Source organism: Camelus dromedarius, unplaced genomic scaffold, assembly GCF_036321535.1.
Source record: "Camelus dromedarius isolate mCamDro1 unplaced genomic scaffold, mCamDro1.pat HAP1_SCAFFOLD_19, whole genome shotgun sequence".
Classification (NCBI taxonomy): Eukaryota; Metazoa; Chordata; class Mammalia; order Artiodactyla; family Camelidae; genus Camelus; species Camelus dromedarius.
This window is the reverse complement of record NW_026989808.1, coordinates 170,767-189,296: the sequence shown is the minus strand read 5'-3', so window position 1 is coordinate 189,296 and position 18,530 is coordinate 170,767. Positions and strand designations below refer to the sequence as shown.

At 47.6% G+C, this 18,530-nt stretch overlaps 1 long non-coding RNA gene across 1 annotated transcript in view; it reads right to left on the bottom strand.

Moving 5' to 3' along the window:
* LOC135320817 (uncharacterized) overlaps nt 1–15,245 on the bottom strand; it is a 42,203-nt gene extending 26,958 nt beyond the window's left edge. The window contains exons 1-3 of the long non-coding RNA XR_010380147.1: nt 14,907–15,245; nt 7,327–7,479; nt 6,462–6,569 (exon numbers count right to left, since the gene is read on the bottom strand). This is a non-coding gene — a long non-coding RNA (uncharacterized LOC135320817). The remainder of the gene's footprint in view (nt 1–6,461; nt 6,570–7,326; nt 7,480–14,906) is intronic.
* Between the last annotated feature and the right edge of the window lie 3,285 nt (nt 15,246–18,530).

Here is an 18,530-nt window from a genome sequence, read left to right as displayed (position 1 = left end):
AACAAGAAGAAACCAAACAGACCTACACCAAGACATATTATATTTGAAATGGTTAAAGTTAAAGATAAAGAAAATATTCTAAAGGCAGTGAGAGAAAAACAAAATGTTAGTTACAAGGGAGCCCCATAAGCATTCAGCAGATTTCTCTACATAAAAACTTCTGGCCAGAAGGGAGTGGCAAGATATATTCAAAGTCCTGAATGAGAAAAGGCTGCAAACTAGGATATTCTATCTAGAAAGACTCTCCTTTAGAACAGAAAGAGAGAGAAAGAATTTCACAGACAAGCAAAACTAAAAGAATTCAGCAGTACTAAATCTATGCTAAAAAAAAATTGAAAGTTCTAATCTAAATAAAACATAAACAGGAAGCTATTGAAATTAGGAAACCATAATTGGAAATGCAATAAATACAGTGAATTGCAAGGGAAAACATGAAGATATAAATAAGTCAGTAAGTCAATAAAGAAAGCAAGAAAGAAAGAGAGAATAGCAAAGTCATAAAAGGTGAAAGAGGAGAGCAAGAGAATATAGATTTTGTTCCCTTTTTTTTTTTCTTCTTTCTTTTTGTCTTCTTTCTTTTTAGGATGCACTTGAGCCTAAATGACTATCAACTAAAACCAAACAGATGAAGTAAGGGGTTACCATACTTGAAAGACAAGATAACCACAAATCAGAAGTATATAAAGAGTCATAAAACCCAAAAAGAAACCAAGCTTATAGAAAAGAAATTTATCATATGACAAAAATGAAAAAAAAATTAAAAGAAAGGAACAAATAAGAAATACCAAATCAACTGGAAAACAAATTTCAAAATGGCAATAAAACCACATCTATAAAATAACTACTATAAATGTCAATGGACTAAGTGTTCCAATCAAAAGAAAAAGTGAAGGAGGAGGAAAGATGGTGGAGTAAAAAAGATGCTCAGAGCTCACCCTCTCCCACAAATTCACCAAGAGTGACATCCACAGACACACCCACCACCCAGAACACCTGCTGAACTTTGACAGAATATTGCCTTCTTCAAAAGATAAAATTTTCCACAAATCTGGTAGAAGAAAAGAAGAAAAAGGAAAATAGTTCAGGACCATTCCAATGAGGAGGGAGCTGCAAAGGAGTAATAGCATTAATACACTGGGTCTACCCAACTCCAATGGCGAGTTCAGCAAGATGGAGAGGGAACATCTGCGGCTCGGATCTGTACAGAATAGCCTTTGACTGACAGAACTAAGTTAATTGGGCACAAAGAGTCCCAATGATCCCCAGCCCTAGACGTGAACCAGCAGAGGTGGGATGGGACAGGCTGTCTGAGTCGAGCAGAGGATTCGGGCTGACTGTACAGAGGAAACCTTGGGGGACTGCAATGTTCTGTGTGCCATGGCTGGGAGAGTATACAGATTAGAACAGCCTGGGTACCCCATAAAATCCAAAAAAAAAAAAAAAAGGCAAAGCAACACTGCTGGTGTGCCCTGGGGGGAAGGGGATCCGTAGCCTTTGTGTCCACAGACCCACAGTGCCATTATTGGAGACTTCTTGGGAGAAGAGAGTCAAGGCTCAGCCATAGCCACCATATTTTCTGGTTCATGGTTCCCAGGTGAAGGAGGGGTCAAAAGCCGAATCCCTACCTAGGGGCTCCACAACCTCATAGGTGGGACTGAGATTTGTTTACAGTCCCAAGCAGAGGGGACCATTACACACCGATGCCTCTCTGAATTGGCTTTTCTAAGACAAATGGACAAGAAGCACTGTTCTGGAACAGAGCAGGGATGAGGGCTAGTGCAGCTGTTTTCTCTGAGTCCACCTATGAAGCATGGACCTAATGCGGCAGGGGAGCTACCTGCCAACTACCTTGCACAAGTGTGGTGCTGGGACCAGGCATCTGGTGGGGGTGCAGACCACCCACAAACTGATGCTGGGACACAGACCAGGAGCACGACTGGAGGGCCTCTGCAACCAGCAAGTGGAGTTTTCATAGCAGGATATGGGCAGGAGTGTGACAACCACAGGAAAAAAAGGAGCTCCTGCTCAATAGCCAGGGCAGACTCAGGCCACCAGAACACCAGCCACACCACCAACAAAGGGGATAACAGGCAAAAGGCATGGAAGGAAGACTTGGCAACCACCCATAATTAAAAACAACCTTATGACAAAATTATTAAGAGTGCATATTCTTGGAGAAAGGCCAAGATAGTGGAGTAGAAGGATACTTGTATCTTATCCTCTCCAATAAATACACCAAGACTGACATTCACAGACACACCCATCCACTCAGAACATCTGATGAACTTTGATAAAACATTGCCATCTTCAAAAGACGAAATGTGCCACCAATCTGGTAGGAGAAACGGAAAAAAGAAGGAAGAAAATGCAAAATGGCTTGGGGTTGGTCCTTTGAAGAGGGAGCAGCAAAGGAAGGATAGTGCTGGTTGACTGGGTCTCCCCCTTTCCAACGGAGAGGTCAGCAGGATGGACAGGGAACCTCTGAGGCTCAGATGTGTACAGAACCGCCCTTGACTGACAGAATTAAGTTATATGGGCACAAAGTGTGTCAACAACCCCCAAACCTAGAAGTGAATCAGGGATGGGAAGGGACAGGCTGCTGGATACAGGCAGACTCTGGTTGACTGTACAGAGGTAACCCTGGGGGACTACAGTGTGCTGTGGACAACTGCTTGGATTGTATACAGATCAGAACAGCCTGGGACCCCCATAAAATAAGAAAAAAAAATAAAGCAAAGCAACTTTGCTGGCTTGCCTGAGGGAAGGGGAGATTTGTCCTTTGTCTCTGCTGACCCACAGCAACATAACTGGTGATTTCTCAGAAGAAGAGAGATGAGGCTCAGCCACAGCCATCATACCCACCCAGGCAGAGGCAGGGTTGAAACCTGAATATGTACCTGGCAGTTCTGCAGCCTCATAGGTGGGACTCAGACTTGTTTACATTCCCAGACATATAGGAAGGTTCTGTCCTGGTGCGTCTATGAACTCGCACCTCTAAGACAAATGAACAAGGAGCAGAGTTCTGGCAAAGAGCAGGGACTAGGGCTGGTGTGGCCATTTGCCTCAAGCCCACCTACAGAGTGTGGAACAGATGTGGAGTGGGGAGTAGCACTGAACAGGGGAGCAACCAACCCAACTACTGTGCAGGACTGCTGCACCTGGACACGGCATTGGGAAGGGGCACACCCTGCCCACCTACCATGCAGGAGAGCAGCACCAAGATGCAGCATTGGGAGGAGATGTGACATGTCTACCTACAGGCACTGGGAGCAGCACAGACCAAGGGTGTGACCAGAGGGTCTCTGGAAACAATGAGCTGAGTTCATGAAACAAGGCAGGGGCAGGAGCTGTGACAACCACAAAACAAATAGGAGTCCCCATTCAATAGTCAGGGTAGGCTCTGGTTAACAGGTTAACGGCCACATCCGTAACCAAAGGGATAACAGACAAAAGGCACAGAAGTAAGACTTGGCAACCACACTTATTTAAGAAAGACCTCTTGATAAAATTATTAAGGGCACACAATCTCCACGGGAACATCCTCTCTTCTTTTTCTGTTCCATTTTCTTTTACTTTTTAAATGTTACTTCTTAAATAATTTTTATATTTCTATTTTTAATCCCTTTTAAAATTTTCTTTTAAAATACTAATATTATTATCTTTCAATTTGTCCAATTTCATTTTTATCTTTGTTTTGTTCTTCTGTTATGATGATACTCTGTTCTCAAATATTTTTCTTCCTTTAATGTTTTAAAAATTCATCCCAACTCAATTGTTATCTTGTTTCAATATGTTCTTCTGTTATTGATTATACTGCTTTTAAAACTAATTTCTTTGTGCTTAGTTTTATTTCTGCATCCACTTTATATAAATAAATAAACTCCTAAAGGACGACAGTAGATAACTGATACTCCATAAGCCATAGTGCCAGAGAGATATAAGCAAGATGAAGAAGCAGAGCCACCTCTCTCAATTAAAAGAACAAGATAAATCCCCTGAAAGAACAATCAATGAAATAGACATTGATAGTCTACTAGATGATTTCAAGAAAGGAGTGATCAAAGTACTGAAGAAACTAAAAGAGATTGTCTATAGAGACAGAGAATATGTCAAAAAACGAAATTGAAACTCTAAAGAGGAGCCAGTGAAAATTGGAAAACTCATTTGCTGAGATGAGAGTTGAGCTAAAGGCTGTAAAATGTAGGCTAGATAATTGAGAGGAATGAATATGTGACTTAGAAGACAGGACAACAGAACAGCTGAGAGAAAACAAATAAAAACCAATGAAAGCAATATAAGGGACCTATGGAATAACATAAAGCTTGCCAACCTACTCATAATGGGGGTCCCAGAAGGAGAAGAAAGAACAAAGGGGATTGAAAAGGTATTTGAAGAAATCATGACTGAAAACTTCCCAAACCTAAAGAAGGAATCAGATATCCAAGTACAGGAAGCACAGAGCGTCCCAAACAAGGAGGTCCCAAACAGACCCACACCAAGACATATTACAATTAGGATGACCAGGGTTGAGAATAGGAAATGATTCTAAAGGCAGCAAGAGAAAAACAAAGAATGAGATACAAGGGAACCCCAATAAGATTTTCAGCTGATTTCTCTACACAAACAGTACAGGCCAGAAGGGAGGGGCAAGGAATATTCAAAGTCCTGAATGAAAAAAATGATGCAGCCTACGATACTTTATCCAGCAAGGCTATCCTTTAGAATAGAAGGAGAGATAAAGAACTTCACAGACAAGCAAAAACTAAAAGAATTTAGCAACACTAAACCTATGCTAAAGGAAATATTGAAAGACCTACTCTAAACAGAAAAGAAGCAGGATGCTACAAAAAGGAGAAAACCATGATTGGAAAGGTGATTGCTACAATGAATTACAACAGAATAAACATGAAATCATAAAAAGAGGACATCTAAATCATTAAGGGTGGGGGAGGGGAACAAGAAAATATACAGGTTTCTCTCTCTCTCTCTCTCTCTCTCTCTCTCTTTTGTTCTTGGTAGGATGAGTTTGAGCTTATATTACTATCTGTTTAAAACAAACAGATATAGTAATGGGTTAATATACGTACAAAGTAGTGTAACCACAAGCCAAAAAGTTACAATAGAGTCACAAAACTAAGAAGACACCAAGATAATAAAAAGGAAAATTATCAAACCACAAAAAGAAAATGAAAGGAACAAAGAGGAAATACAAAATCAACTGCAAAACAAAGTTCAAAATATAATAAACACATATCTATCAATAATTATTATAAATGTCAATGGACTAAATGCTTTAATCAAAGGATATAGAGTGCAGAGTGGATAATAAAGCAAGTATCTACAATACACTGTATACAAGAGACCCACGTTAGGGAGAAGGACACACATAGATTGAAAGTGAGAGGATTGAAAAAGATATTCCACAAAAATGGAAATGACAAGAAAGCAGGAATATCAACAGTGATTTCAAATAAAATAGACTTTAAAACAAAGATTATAAAGAAAGATTAAGAAGGACATTTTATAATGATTAAAGGAGTCATAGATGAAGATATTACACTCATTAACATATATGAACCCAACATAGGAGCACCTAAATACATAACAGATAAAAAGGGAAAATTTGATCGGAATACAGTCATGGTAGAAGACTTTAACTATCCATTAACATCACTGGACAGATCTTCCATACATAAAATTAATAAGACAACATAGAAATTAAATGATAAAATAGAACAATTTGTCTTGGTTAATATTTTCAGAACATTATATTTCCCTAAAATAGAATATACATTCTTCCCAAGCGCACGTACCACATTTTCTAGGATAGATCATATACTTTGGCACAAAAGAAGCATTAACAATTTGAAGAAGATAGAAAATATTTGAAGCAACTTTTTCTGAACACAATACCATAAAACTAGAAATTAACTACAGAAAAATAAAGGAGAAATAAATGACAGCATGGAGATTAAACAACATACTACTTTAAAAAAAAAATGGGTGGATGATGAAATCAAAGAAGAAATAAAAAAACACAGTGAGACAAATGATGATGAAAACACAACCACACAGAACCTATGGGATCCAGAAAAGGCAGTGCTTAGAGGGAAGTTTATAGCGAGAGAATCAGGTCTACCTCAAAAAAGAGGAAAAACTGCAATAAACAATCAAACTTACCACCTAAAAGAATTAGAAAAAGAAGAGCAAAAAATAACAAAAGGAAGCAGAAGGAAGGAAATAATAAAGATCAGGGAGGAAATAAATAAAATAGAGATATTAGAAACATTTGAAAAAATCAAGCCAAGAGATGGTTTCTTGAAAGAGTAAACACAATTGACAAAATTATGCTCTATGCTGGAAATTGACACAACAATGCAAACTGACTATAACTCAATAAAATAAAAATTAAAAAATAAATATATTAACAAAAGAAAAAAGAAAAGGTAGTTTCTACTCACCAGACTGGAGGAGGGGACTGCACCCCATGCGGGGTCACACCCCATGGGAAAGCCTGGGGTCAGGATCGGAGGAGCAGGGTGCTGTGGACAGGATCTGTCACAGGGTTTCTGCAGGAGGGGAGGGTGAGGCATGTAAGCAGGCTGAGGACTGGCCATTTGAGTAAGTTCATGGGCTCTGGGGTGGAGGGGCTCCCCCAAGTGTCTGGACTTGACTCTGGGTGAGTTGGGCAGGTGGACAGTGGCTCAGTGTGAGTCCAAGTCCAGTGGAGGGGGTAGTGTGTTAGATCTAGAAGGACTCCTTCTGGGGTGGGAGGGCCCAAAAGGGAGGCAGGAGGCCAAGTCCAGTTGACTGAGAACAGGGTGTGTCCTGCATAGGCCTGCAGGGCAGACGAAAGCATCCAGTCTACAGAAGGTGGAAACACGGTCCATACAAGGGCTCAGCTCAGATGTCACCCCCTCAGAGGAGCCTTCCCTGCCTGCACAGTCTACAGGGACAGCCTCCTCCATGCACATCTCCCCAGCAGACAACTTCTCCATTTCCTGCATAGCATTCAGGAACCGGGCCCCTTCTCCACGCCCAGCCATGGTTCCACTGCCCTGAGGAAAAGCCCTCACAGGAGCCATCAAGCCCTGCAAGACCTGGGCCCCACCTCTCTGTCTCTTCTGCCACCACTGTCTCCACCTCGCCCTCTTCTCCTCCACTCCTGCACTCCTGACTTCCCCCAGCCCTGTGTGCTCTCCAGAGCACGTGTCCCTCCTAACATGCTGTGTGTGCTCACTGTGTCTCATCCACTGCATGCCTCCCACCCAGGTCAGTATCCAGTGCACAGTAGGGCTCAGTAAGTAGAGAATGAATGACTCTTACCATCACTGCTGGGAAGACCTTTGTCTGTGGCCTACAGTGATCACACACACGTCACACATTCGCTGAGGTCCTACTGTGTGTTGGGCGGGTTCCATATACCGGGCACAGCAGGGAGTGAAGCAGGCAGGTCTCCATTCTCATGCAGCAGACAGCCTGGTGGGGGACACAGAGATAATTAAGTATAATATACACAATGTCCGGAGGTGATATGTTCCATGGAGAAAAATAAGGTCAGGGAGGACATTTGAGCAGATTCCTGGAGGTGTTCAAGAAGCAGGCGGAGAGAGATCCTGGCTGAAAGAGCAGCCAGCGCAAAGGCCCTGAGGCCACAGTGGGATGCGCGTGGAGGGTCTTAGTTATCCGTGTGAGTTCTTAGTCCTGCCTTGAGTACGTATGTTGCTTTTATTTGTAAACCTTGATTTCACCTTTAAAGCAAATTAAACTGCATCATCAATCTGCATAATTTAGCCAATTCTGTTTCAGGTGTTGTGGGCAAAATGGCGGGCTAGTTACTTGGGTTGGTAAAGAATTACCAGCGTCTGAGAAGGGTCTAGGAAAGTTTAATAGGGACACTGCTATAGGCAACATCAGGCCACACAGGCAAGAGGTGCCTACACGAGCGCCAAGGTTGAGTGTGTGGGGTCTGTTATTGGGGTGGTTGCTGTTCACACAAGGAGGAGGGGGCTGCATGATCAATTCATGCACAGGTACCTGGTTGGTTGTGAGATCTGTCAGGGGCTTCTCTGAACAACAGGCTTTACCACTTTAATAAGGGCAGGTTGTGAGGCCTCTCTTCCTGGGGCAATGAGATTTCATAGGGTAAACACTCAGCAAGAGAAGATGTTTTATAGCTTGTGGAAATGCAGGTGTGCAAAGGGTCCTGCAGTGGGGAGTGGGAGGTAAGGTGCCACTGGGCTCTAAGCACACAGAGAGCCCAGGGGTGAGGGTGTATGACTCTAAAGAGTGCCACCTGGCTTCACACCAGGGACTTTATGTAAAAACAGGAGAATCTAGGTTGTCAGCACGTGTCTACACAGTGACCTCCCTAAGCCTAGCTCTGTCAGGCACCAGGTGGCTGTGAAATGAACATGAAGGTCCCCACCCTGAGGACCCCAATGAATGAACATCTTGACATCTTCAAGCCCCTTCCCCTGCACCACCACCCCACCTCATCTGGGTCTCAGGCTCTGACCATGATATCAGTGGCACTTTTGTTCCCTATATCCAGCTCCTCTGGACGTCTCTGTGATGAGCTGTTCCATGTCAGCGAGCCCCAAACTGAGCTCTGCCTTTACCCCATGAATGCTTCCTCCCTGTGAAGCCCCTTGTGAAGGAGCCACCACTAGCAGGATCCTTCAGCCCTGAGTCTCTGCCTTCCCCACCCCTCCGATTTCCCCCAGCCCATGATCCCCTCTGGAGGTCCCTATTATCCTCTCCCTCCCACTTCAGTCTTGGGCTGCACACCAAATCCCTCTTCACAATCTCCCACAAGACAGGTCCAGGTCCACTTGGGGACACTGAGGTGACACAGGTGGGTGTTGCTGGGAATGAAGAGCAGGATCCTGGAGCAGAGGACAGGCAAGGGCTCCCAATCCACCAGAACACAGGCTAAAGTGGGGGCAAGACACCCATAAAGGGTGAGGCAGGCATCACACTGCAGCCCCGCCCTCTGCTCCCCCAGGGTGCCCTGTGTTTCCTGCTTTGGCCTGGGGGACTTCCCCCCTCACTCTCTGTTAGAGGGGTGCCCATTCATTCATTCACACCCTCATTCACCATGTACATGGGTCCTGCTCAGTGCCAGGCCTCAGCTGGATGACAGCTCATCCTTGGGGACACAGCTCAGATCTCACATCCTCCATGAAGCACTTCTGGATTCCCACCCCTCCTGAAGTTCCTCTGGCCTCAGTTGGGACCACTAGGGCTGAGACCACACTCTGATTACCTCCCAAGTCTGTGATCTCTGTGAAAGCCCTGGGCCCAATGTGGAAAGAGACTCAGAAAAACGGGGCCAAAAGGGGCTAAGAAAAATGTTATTAGTTCTCTATTACAGAGAAGGGCACTGAGCAGAGAGAGGGCAGTGTCCAACCAAAGCTACAGAGGAGGGTCTCAGTGAGCCCTCCCTTGGCCCTGTTACTAGTTCTCTGTTACAGATGAGGACACTGAACCACAGAGAGGGAGCAGAGCCCTGCTATAGCCTTGGCCCCACGGCCTGTGTCCTTTATTACTAGCTCCATGCTGCCAGCAGGGGTGTGGGCCTGGAATGGAGGTTGAAAGCAGCCTGACCCCCAGGACCCCTTCATACACAAAGTCAGTCTCAGGAAACACCCCTCAAGACCTACTCTACACCCCTGGGATTGGGACCTGATTGCTGTTCCTGGAAGCTGCCTGGGCTTCCCTGTGAATTGGCCCAGGAGATGCTTGGGACAGACACAGGGCCCCTGAGGCTCCCTGTCCCCAGATGAGCAGCTCTGGTCCCCTTGACTGTCCCTGGCAGAGGCCTGATGACATAAGGTGTTGGCCGGGTAGCCAGCTGTGGAGATGAGGAAATGGGAGCAACATGCAGGTACATGCAGAGGTTCAGGTATTCACTCAACAATCATTGATTCAGGCCTTGCAGTGTGGCTGGCCTGGGCCCAGGCCTGGGTGTCCAGTAGTGAATACAGTCAACCCCTTAAGCCTTCTGGGAAAGCAGTGCTCGGAGAAACGGGCCCTCAGAGCCCCCATCCTGCTCCCCATGAACAATCACACTGAGATGAGGCTGCAGCCATGGGTCCCAGTGGAGGGTGAAGGGAGGAAGGAAACCCAGAGTGGGCACTGACCATGAGCCTGGACACTGGAACCAGATGGCCTGGGCTCTGTAATCTGGAGTGGTCACCTCCCCTGTTCTCTCTGTGCCTCAGTTACTTCTGCAGAAATGGGTGATAACGCCTGTCCCTGCCCCACAGATTTTCATGAGGAGTCAGTGATCTCTTATGCATGTAGGACAGTGCCTGGCTATGGGTCAGGATCCTGCTCACCTCACAATAGTCTGTCCCACTTTAAAGATGAGAAAGCCAAGGCTAAGGGGGTTATGAGACCAGCCTGGTCTAGCCCCCTTCTCATGCTCTGCTGTCCAGGTCTCCTGCTTTTACATCATCCCTCTGCCCCCATATCCACCCAGCAAAGTAGGTGCTGAGAATCTGAGCAAATCAGAGTATGAATGGAGGCACACCCTCTCCCCAACTTGGGCTCTTGGGGCGGTGGGCAGGATGGGGATATCGGGCTTCCCCAGACTGTCCAGGAGGCCCAGCATGTCCCTCACCTCATTTCCACTCAACAAGGAGTAGGTGTGTGTCCAAGGGCCAGAGGGCGATGGAGTAACCCAGGGTGGGTGGATGCTAGGTAGGTGTGGGAGGCACAGAGTGGCCCCTGGAAGACAGTGTCCAGGCAGCCAAGGTGTGGGGAATGAGGGTGCCCAGAAGGGGCAGAGGACAGAGTCCAGCCTGGACACCACCCCCTGCTGGACCCTGATCTGGGGTGAGAATTGGGACAAGCCAGGGCCCCGCTAGGGCTCCTCATCCAGCAAAGAGGTGAGGAAAAGTTAAGGAGACAATGGAGGCTGACCCCACCGTGCTCCCTGTGTGAGGGTGCTGCTTCCAGGATCCTGGAGGTTCCTTAGACCCTTGTGAAGTCGCTGCTGCTTCCAGCCCCATGTGGGCAGAAGAACTGAGGCAGGGAGGACAGAGTGACTCAGGACAGAGCTAGGATTCATCCAAGAGTGTGTGCTGGGCCTCTCACTGAGAGCAGCCTCTGGGCATCATGGACTCAGGAAGTGTCTTGTCCTCCCTCTTAAGGCTCCTGGCATGTTAGGCAGGAAAGGTCCCAGTGCCCATACCTGGGCCTCTCTGGGTGATGCTGACATGTGGGATCATGATGGTCCTGGGAAAGGAGAGAGAATGTAGGCTGGGCGTCAGGTCTGCATCAGACCCTAATGATGCCCCTAATGTTGTGTGACCTGGAAACTCCCTGACCTCTCTGTGCCTGGCTTTCCAGCTCTGACTCAGAGGACTGCTGTGCTTGGCACACAGTAGGAACTCAATCAGAGGAAAAAGCCAGCCCTTCCCCAGGAACCTCTCCTCTTACATGCCCAAAGCTAAGCCCATGTGCCACACATCACCAGAACTGATACTTGACAAACAGGGCAAGTGAAATCCAGCAACCCCTCCCTCCTGCCTGAGGCCCTTCCCTCCTCAGTGACAGTGGCTCAGAGCAGGTCTCTGCATCCCAGAAGCCTGAACTGAGCCTTGTGACCTGGAGGAGTCCCTGTTCCACACAACTTTTTTTCCAGGTGCTTCCAACAAGACACAAGAACACCTGGTCAGTCTCTTAGCTGCAAGGTCCTCCCTTTGCAAATTCCCCCATCACATCCGGGCTAGAAGATGTGAGTTCCAGGGCACATGACCATCCAAATGATGACTTCAGGGAAACATCCCTGCCCACACTGCACTCTTCAGAGCCCACCTTCTAAAAGAAGGGGTAGTGACCCACGGTTGTGCACAGTTTTATCAGAACACAGCCCTCACCCACCCACCATTGGAAACATGTGAGAAGCAGAGATTCCCAAGTGCCTGGACCCCTGTCATCCAGAAAGCAGAGGTTAGAGTAACAGACAGAAGGGGAGAAAGTACTTTCATACTATGTATCTGATAAGGGGTTAACACCCAAAACATATAAATAACTCTTACAATTCAACAGCAAAAAAACAAGCAATCTGATTTAAAAAGTGGGCAGAGGAACTGAATAGACATTTTTCCAAAGAAGGCACACAGATGTCTAACAGGTACATGAAAAGGTGCTCAACATCACTCACCATCAGGGAAATGCAAATCAAAACCACAATGAGATATCCCCTCACACCTGTCAGGGTGGGTGTCATCAAAATACAAGAGATAACAAGTGATGGTGGTGGTGTGAAGAAAAGGGAAACTTCTGCAATGTTGGTGGGAATGTAAATTGGTGCCATCACTCTGGAAAAGAGTAAGAAGACTCCCCCAAAATTTAAAATTAGAACTTCCATATGATCCAGCAAATCCACTGCTGGGAATATATCCAAAGGAAATGAAATCACTATGTCAATGAGACAACTGCACCCTCACGTTCACTGTATCATTATTTACAATAACCAAGATATGTAAACAACCTAAGTGTCCATCAACAGATGAATGGATACAGAAAACGTGACGCATATATATGTATATATAATGGAATCTTATTCAGACATTAAAAAAATGAAATCCTGCCATTTGTGACAACTTGGATGGACCTTCAGGGTATTATGCTAAGTGAAATAAATAAGACAGAGAAAGACAAATACGTATGATCTCATTTATATGTGGAATCTATAAAATAAACTGAAACCCATAGAAACAGAGATCAGGTTGGTGATTGCCAGAGGTGAGTCAGGGGGTGATTGAAATACGGGAAGATAATCAAAATGTATAAACTTCCAGTTAGAAGACAAACAAGTCCTGGGGACATAATGTACTGCAAGGTGACTGTAGTTAACAACACTGCACTGTGCATTTGATAGTTGTTAAGAGAGTACCTCTTAAAATTTCTGATCACAAGGAAAATAGTGTGTGACTATGGGTGATGACAGACGTCAAGTAAACTTAATGCAGTGATCATTTCACAATATGCACATGTAACAAGCCATTATGCTGCACACCTAAAGCCAACAAAGTTATGTGACAATTGTATCTCAGGAATACTTATCCCAGGAAGCGGGGGTGCGAGCCTGGACTACCTACTGCAGGAGCTGCCTTCGTCCTCCAACAGCAGAGGGTGGTAGTTGTGACAGGGACTGTAGGTCCCTCAAAGCCTAGAATGTTTACTGTCTGGACCTTCACAGGGAGAGTGTGCAGACCCTGCCCTGGAAGACGGTGGTCATGGCAGCAACAACGGCCTGCCTGTGTGCAGGCTCAGCCCAGACAGCTCCTGTGCTCTGCTGTCACCGCATTTACTTCCCTCCACACCCTCAGAGGGAGAGGCTTCAATGTTCCGATTTTACACATGAGAAAACTGAGGCTCATTTGCTTTGAATTATTGACCAAGTGGTGGGGGAAGCTTTGAACTCCAGTGTTCTGATTTCAAAGCCACATCTCAGTCCTGATTTTTACAAGGTGGAGGTCCAGGCACTGGGGACCCTCCACCTTCCTCACTTGTAGTCTTACTCCAGGGCTGCCATCCCCGAGGCGTCTGGGTGAACACATTTAATCCGCTTACTCTGCACCAGCTGAGCCCTTGGCTGCCAGTCTGTTGTCGCTGCCTGACACCAGCTGAGTTTTACAAGTGAACCATCAACCCCTGCCAGCCCACCTGCCCTGCCATGTGGGGCAGACCCCTCCTAGTCTGGTCATTCTAAACCCTTAGCTCACACATTTGCACAACTGCATCGAAAGGGCCCTACTCCCTGTGTGGAGGTATCGACAAGGGGAAGGGAGGGGAGTTTTGGGTGGCCCCTTACTCTGAAGGTGACACATGACAGGGACATGTTCATGTCCATAATGGCACTCAATTTGAAGCTAAGAACATGGTCACAGCGAGGGGTAAAAGCTGAGAGGCTACAAGGCTGCTGAGAAAGGGGCTTGACTATTGAATTGTAAATGTGTAATTTAATTTAAAAATTAGCCTCCTGGGTGATAAGAATTTGCCCCTAAGGCCAGAATTGGCCACCTGACCCCTGGGAACCCCTCAATTCCAGAATGTAATCATCTGAGCATGGAGGGGGCTTAAATTGGGGTGCTGTCCTCTCAGTCATGGTGCACCTGCCCACATGTGCACCCATGAACTGCAGTTCTCACACATTAAGGCACCTCTCATGCCCTGACAAGGAGGTCCAGGTCATAAGGAAGGGATGACAGACTGTGAGGTCACACGTGTGCCCCTGCAGGGGTGAGTGTTGTATAGGGCAGAGCCCCCCCACTCTCACCTCCAGGAGGGGTGCTGGAGGGAGCAGGACTCCTGAGCCCCTAGGCTTAGCAAGCATCCTGGCTGAGGGTGGGTAAGCTGTCCACTCTGAAGTCATAGGTCAGATGGTAGATTGGGGTCCCACCCCCACAGCTCACTAGTGAGACCGTCTAGTCTGTTTTCTATGTAAACTGGAACCCAGTCACCCTCACCCTCAGAAGTAGGGGCAGCCTGTGTAAATTACAACACAAAGCCCTGGGCTGTTTCAAGTGCCTGGGGGTGTCCAGGCCCCTAGGCCAGGCAGGTGGGAGAGGAGATGTATGGGTTAGCAGGTGTGAGAGCAGGGCTGAGACTTGGCTGAGTGCATGCACTCTAATATCCAGGAACTGCGAGCTACCACTAGCAAGTCTGTTCACTGAGGCCATGTGTACTCTCCCTTGTCATTTACAATCCCCTGTTTGAACAGAGGCCTCTGGAGTCTATTAGCCACATTGTTGCCTGTCACCACACTGTTGCAGTTCCAGGGTCTCCATTTAGCCAGCTTGAAGGAATAGTCAAACTTTTTCTTAAAACCAGTGACAGAAAACCAAAGTGGCTTAAAGAAGCAAACAGGGCAGGAGAGAATGACTTACCTAACTGAGACATCCACAGGGAGATAGCTTCAGGCAGAGCTGTACCTGGTGCTCAGTGACATCAGCAGAAGTCATCCTTCCCCACCTCTGGGCTCTGCCACTGTTGTCATCTTCACATGGCTCTGCCTTTACGAGAGCAAGATAGTCACCAACTGCCACAGGCTGACATCACCACCCCTCAACTCCCAACTGAAATAGAACTTCTCTGCTCCCAGGATTCCAGCAACTAGGCCTGACCTCCGTGGAGCCTGATTGGGCTGGTGCCCAGCCCTGAGCCAATCACAGTGGCCAGGGAGGATGGAAAATGCTGATTGGCCAGATCAAGGCCATGTGACCATCCTCTCCAGAAAACCTGTGAGCTGTTCACCTGTTTTCAGGTTGGGAGAGTGTGATGTCTCCCAGAGGATCCTGCTACTAGCACAAACTGCAGGTGGCACAATGAGCTGAAATGAGCCTGTCTGCTTGGTGACAAGTGACAGGTCACTTAGTGGTTCCCTGCTCCAGGGAGGGAGACATGTCCAAACAATATTGGGGCTTCAGAGCCAGAATGTAGTAGAAAAGCCCCCCAGTCTCCCAAAAGGTGGGAAAGTGAGCAGTGACACTGGAAAGGCACTCCTCTCTGTGGCCCTTGGCTTTCTCCTTATTACAGTGGAGAGTGCAGTGTTGCCCCTGACAGCCCACTTCCCTGCTGGGAGGCCTTTGCAACAGGTGGAGAGTGCTTGGAAAAGCCCACTTATTCTGAGGAAATGTTATTGCTCCTGGTGGCATTATTATTTTCATGTCACTTGTGAGGTGGGCCCTGAGGGGTCCCTGATCTAGGGGCACAGACACCCACAGAAACTTGACCCAGTACTGCTGTTCATTCAACAATGACTTACCGAGCACCTACTGTGTGTCAGATTCCCAGGGTAGAGCAGTGGTGTTGACAGCACAAGCCCCTGCCTCACCTCATCTCTGCATCCCAGGTGGGGTCACCAGAATGGGAGTTCAGGAAGCAGAGGACGTGGCCGAAGCCTTGTGGGATCCCCTGGGTTTTTCTCTGTGTTGAGGGCACTAGCAGCACACCGATTGTGGGACTCAGTACCCGCAGGACCCAGCATTGATGGGTAAAGGAGAGAGGCATTTCTACAAGCCCATCATCACTAACCCCAGGCTCCAGAGGGCAGCTCCACTCTGCTCAACCCAACGGGGCATCTTCCACCATCCTGATCACCCTCTGGTATTACTCCCCGCTCAGATGCACTTTTTCCTCTGGCAGCTACACTCAGAATATGTGTTTGTTTCTCTCCCATGTGGTTAAGTGGACTTCAGATACATGATAGTGATGGAGTAGCTAAGCCTCTGGGCAGATTGCTGGGTGACCCGCGGAAATTGCTGCACATGGTGAGCTCCCTTCTGCCAACCAATGGGCCAGGCCCCACCACTGTTCTGTCTGTTCTACCTCACTTAATCTGCACAGACACTCTGTGCAGGACATCCTGTTATCCCCCATCTCTGATGACCTTGGGTGGACAAAGCTTGGGTTTGAGAAAGTTGCCCAGGTCACATTGTTTACAAGTGGGGAGCTGGGGATTTGCACCCTGGTCCCAGGAGTCTGGATCATGGAAAGGCCTGGGTGGGGCAGCTTATTGCCAAGGGAAGTCCTGCCCAAGCCTCTCCCATGAGAGCCCACCCAACAGCACATCTAGCAGAGTCAGCATTTCCTGGACCAGATGGACAGAACCTCAAAACTTCTTTGCAAACAGATTGTTTCCATGTTCTTTTGCAAACACAGAAAGGCCACAGGCCAGGGAAGGATAAGGCCAAGAGTGTTTTCATTGGGGAGAGTGAAGGACAAGTGTGAAGACACACAGCACTCCCAGCAGCCCTCTCGGCAGAGCCTGCCACTGGGTGAGCAGCTACCATGACTACCTACCATAATCCTGTGAGGTTCATGCCTGTACAAGCCTGCCTGTGAGAAGAGAAAAGTGAAGCTCAGAGACGTGTGGGGACACTCCAAAGACAAACAGATAAGGTGGGATCATCACCACCATGCTGTGCTGGGACAGGCAGTCACCTGTCACACTGCTCATGCATGGCCTGCTGGGAGTAGTGAAGGCCTGATAGGAGCACAGGAACACTGTGGTGAAGGTGATGTTTCTACCTGGGACAGCTGGTACCGGGAACTCTAGCTGATTCTTCATTGTGCCTGCTTTGAGTGTCAGCATGTTGCAGCCTCATGTAGGGGAAGGGCTGCCTCCTTTCCACACCGGTGCACAAGGAAGAGCATGTACACACTGGCATCACCATAGACCACCGGCAGGATCAGGATCTGGAGCTCAGAGCAGAAACTGCCAACACCAGGAACTGGTGCAAGAGGAGGACCTGAGTGCCCCCTGAAACATTTCTAGTTTTAAAAACATACTTAATTAGGGGGAAGTGATAAACAGTTGATCCCTTCAAAATATTCGGTTATCCAAGGAACAACAGCACCTCAGCATTGTAAGAGGATTAACTCAGTCATCAATAACCATCACTATAGGTATGAGAAAACAGTGTTAGGAGTTACAAAATGGTCTCAAGATCATGCAGGTCAGAACTGAGAACCGTCCAAAGCATGTGCTGAATGATAGTCTCTCTAAGCTACCTGAGGCTTGGTCTGCTCCTGACACAGGGCAGATGGTCTGAGAAAACCACACTCCTCAGGGGACCCCAGGGAGTTGACAGAGTTGAGTTTGGGTTCCTGATCATCTTCTAAGTTTGGAATTTTGAGATTCTTCTGCACCTGTCCTTCCTCCAGAACAGAATCTGATTCAGGCGGGATTCCAAGGACTGAGGCATGTGTCAGGCAAGAGAGCAGGCATGGCTGGATGAGAGCATCGCCAGTGCCATCAACAAAGAGGCCAGGGCACTGAGATTTCCAGTGACTTAGCATCCTGGCTGGGAGGGGTCATGTGTTCTACAGTGAGTTCTGAGTATACTGCACCGCCCTCGAGGACCTGCAGGGGGCGCGCGAAGCCAGCGTGTCTTAGGTGGCGGTGCGCATACGCAGTCCGCGTCAGCAGCCAGCATCTTCCCTGGAGGCGGAGCTTGTTTTCCTCAGGACTGAGCGGGCGGCGCCATGGAGGCTCCAGGACAGCGCTGCCTGCGTGTCCGCGGGAGGAGGACGCTCCCCGCCCGCTGTCTGAAGTTACGCCGGTTTCCCACTGCCTGCGCCCGCTTCCTGCCGGGGTGTGTGTGGACCTGACCGAGCTGGGGCCCCGGCCGGCTGGGCAGGAGGGGACTGGTGCGCTGGCGGGCCCGCTTCGACTATTCTCCTCGCCCGCAGGGAGCGGGTGAGTGTCCGAGCCCCTGGTCCTCACCGCCCGGGTCCCCCTCCCCCGTGTGATCGGAGGTGTGTACATCGCGGGCCAGGAGCGGGGACGCAGGTGTAATGGGAAAGGGGCTGAAAAAGTACTGAAAGATTTAAAGAGAAGTGTGTAAATCACATTATGTTAATTTTTATATTTTAAGTGTGTCAAAGTCAGAGTTTATCATGCTTTTACTTTCTTGTCTTTAAAGGCATGCAATCATTTATTTTATACTTAAAATGTGCTTCTCAGCTTATCTCGTTTTCAAGTCAAAATACTGCCATGGTTGACATTT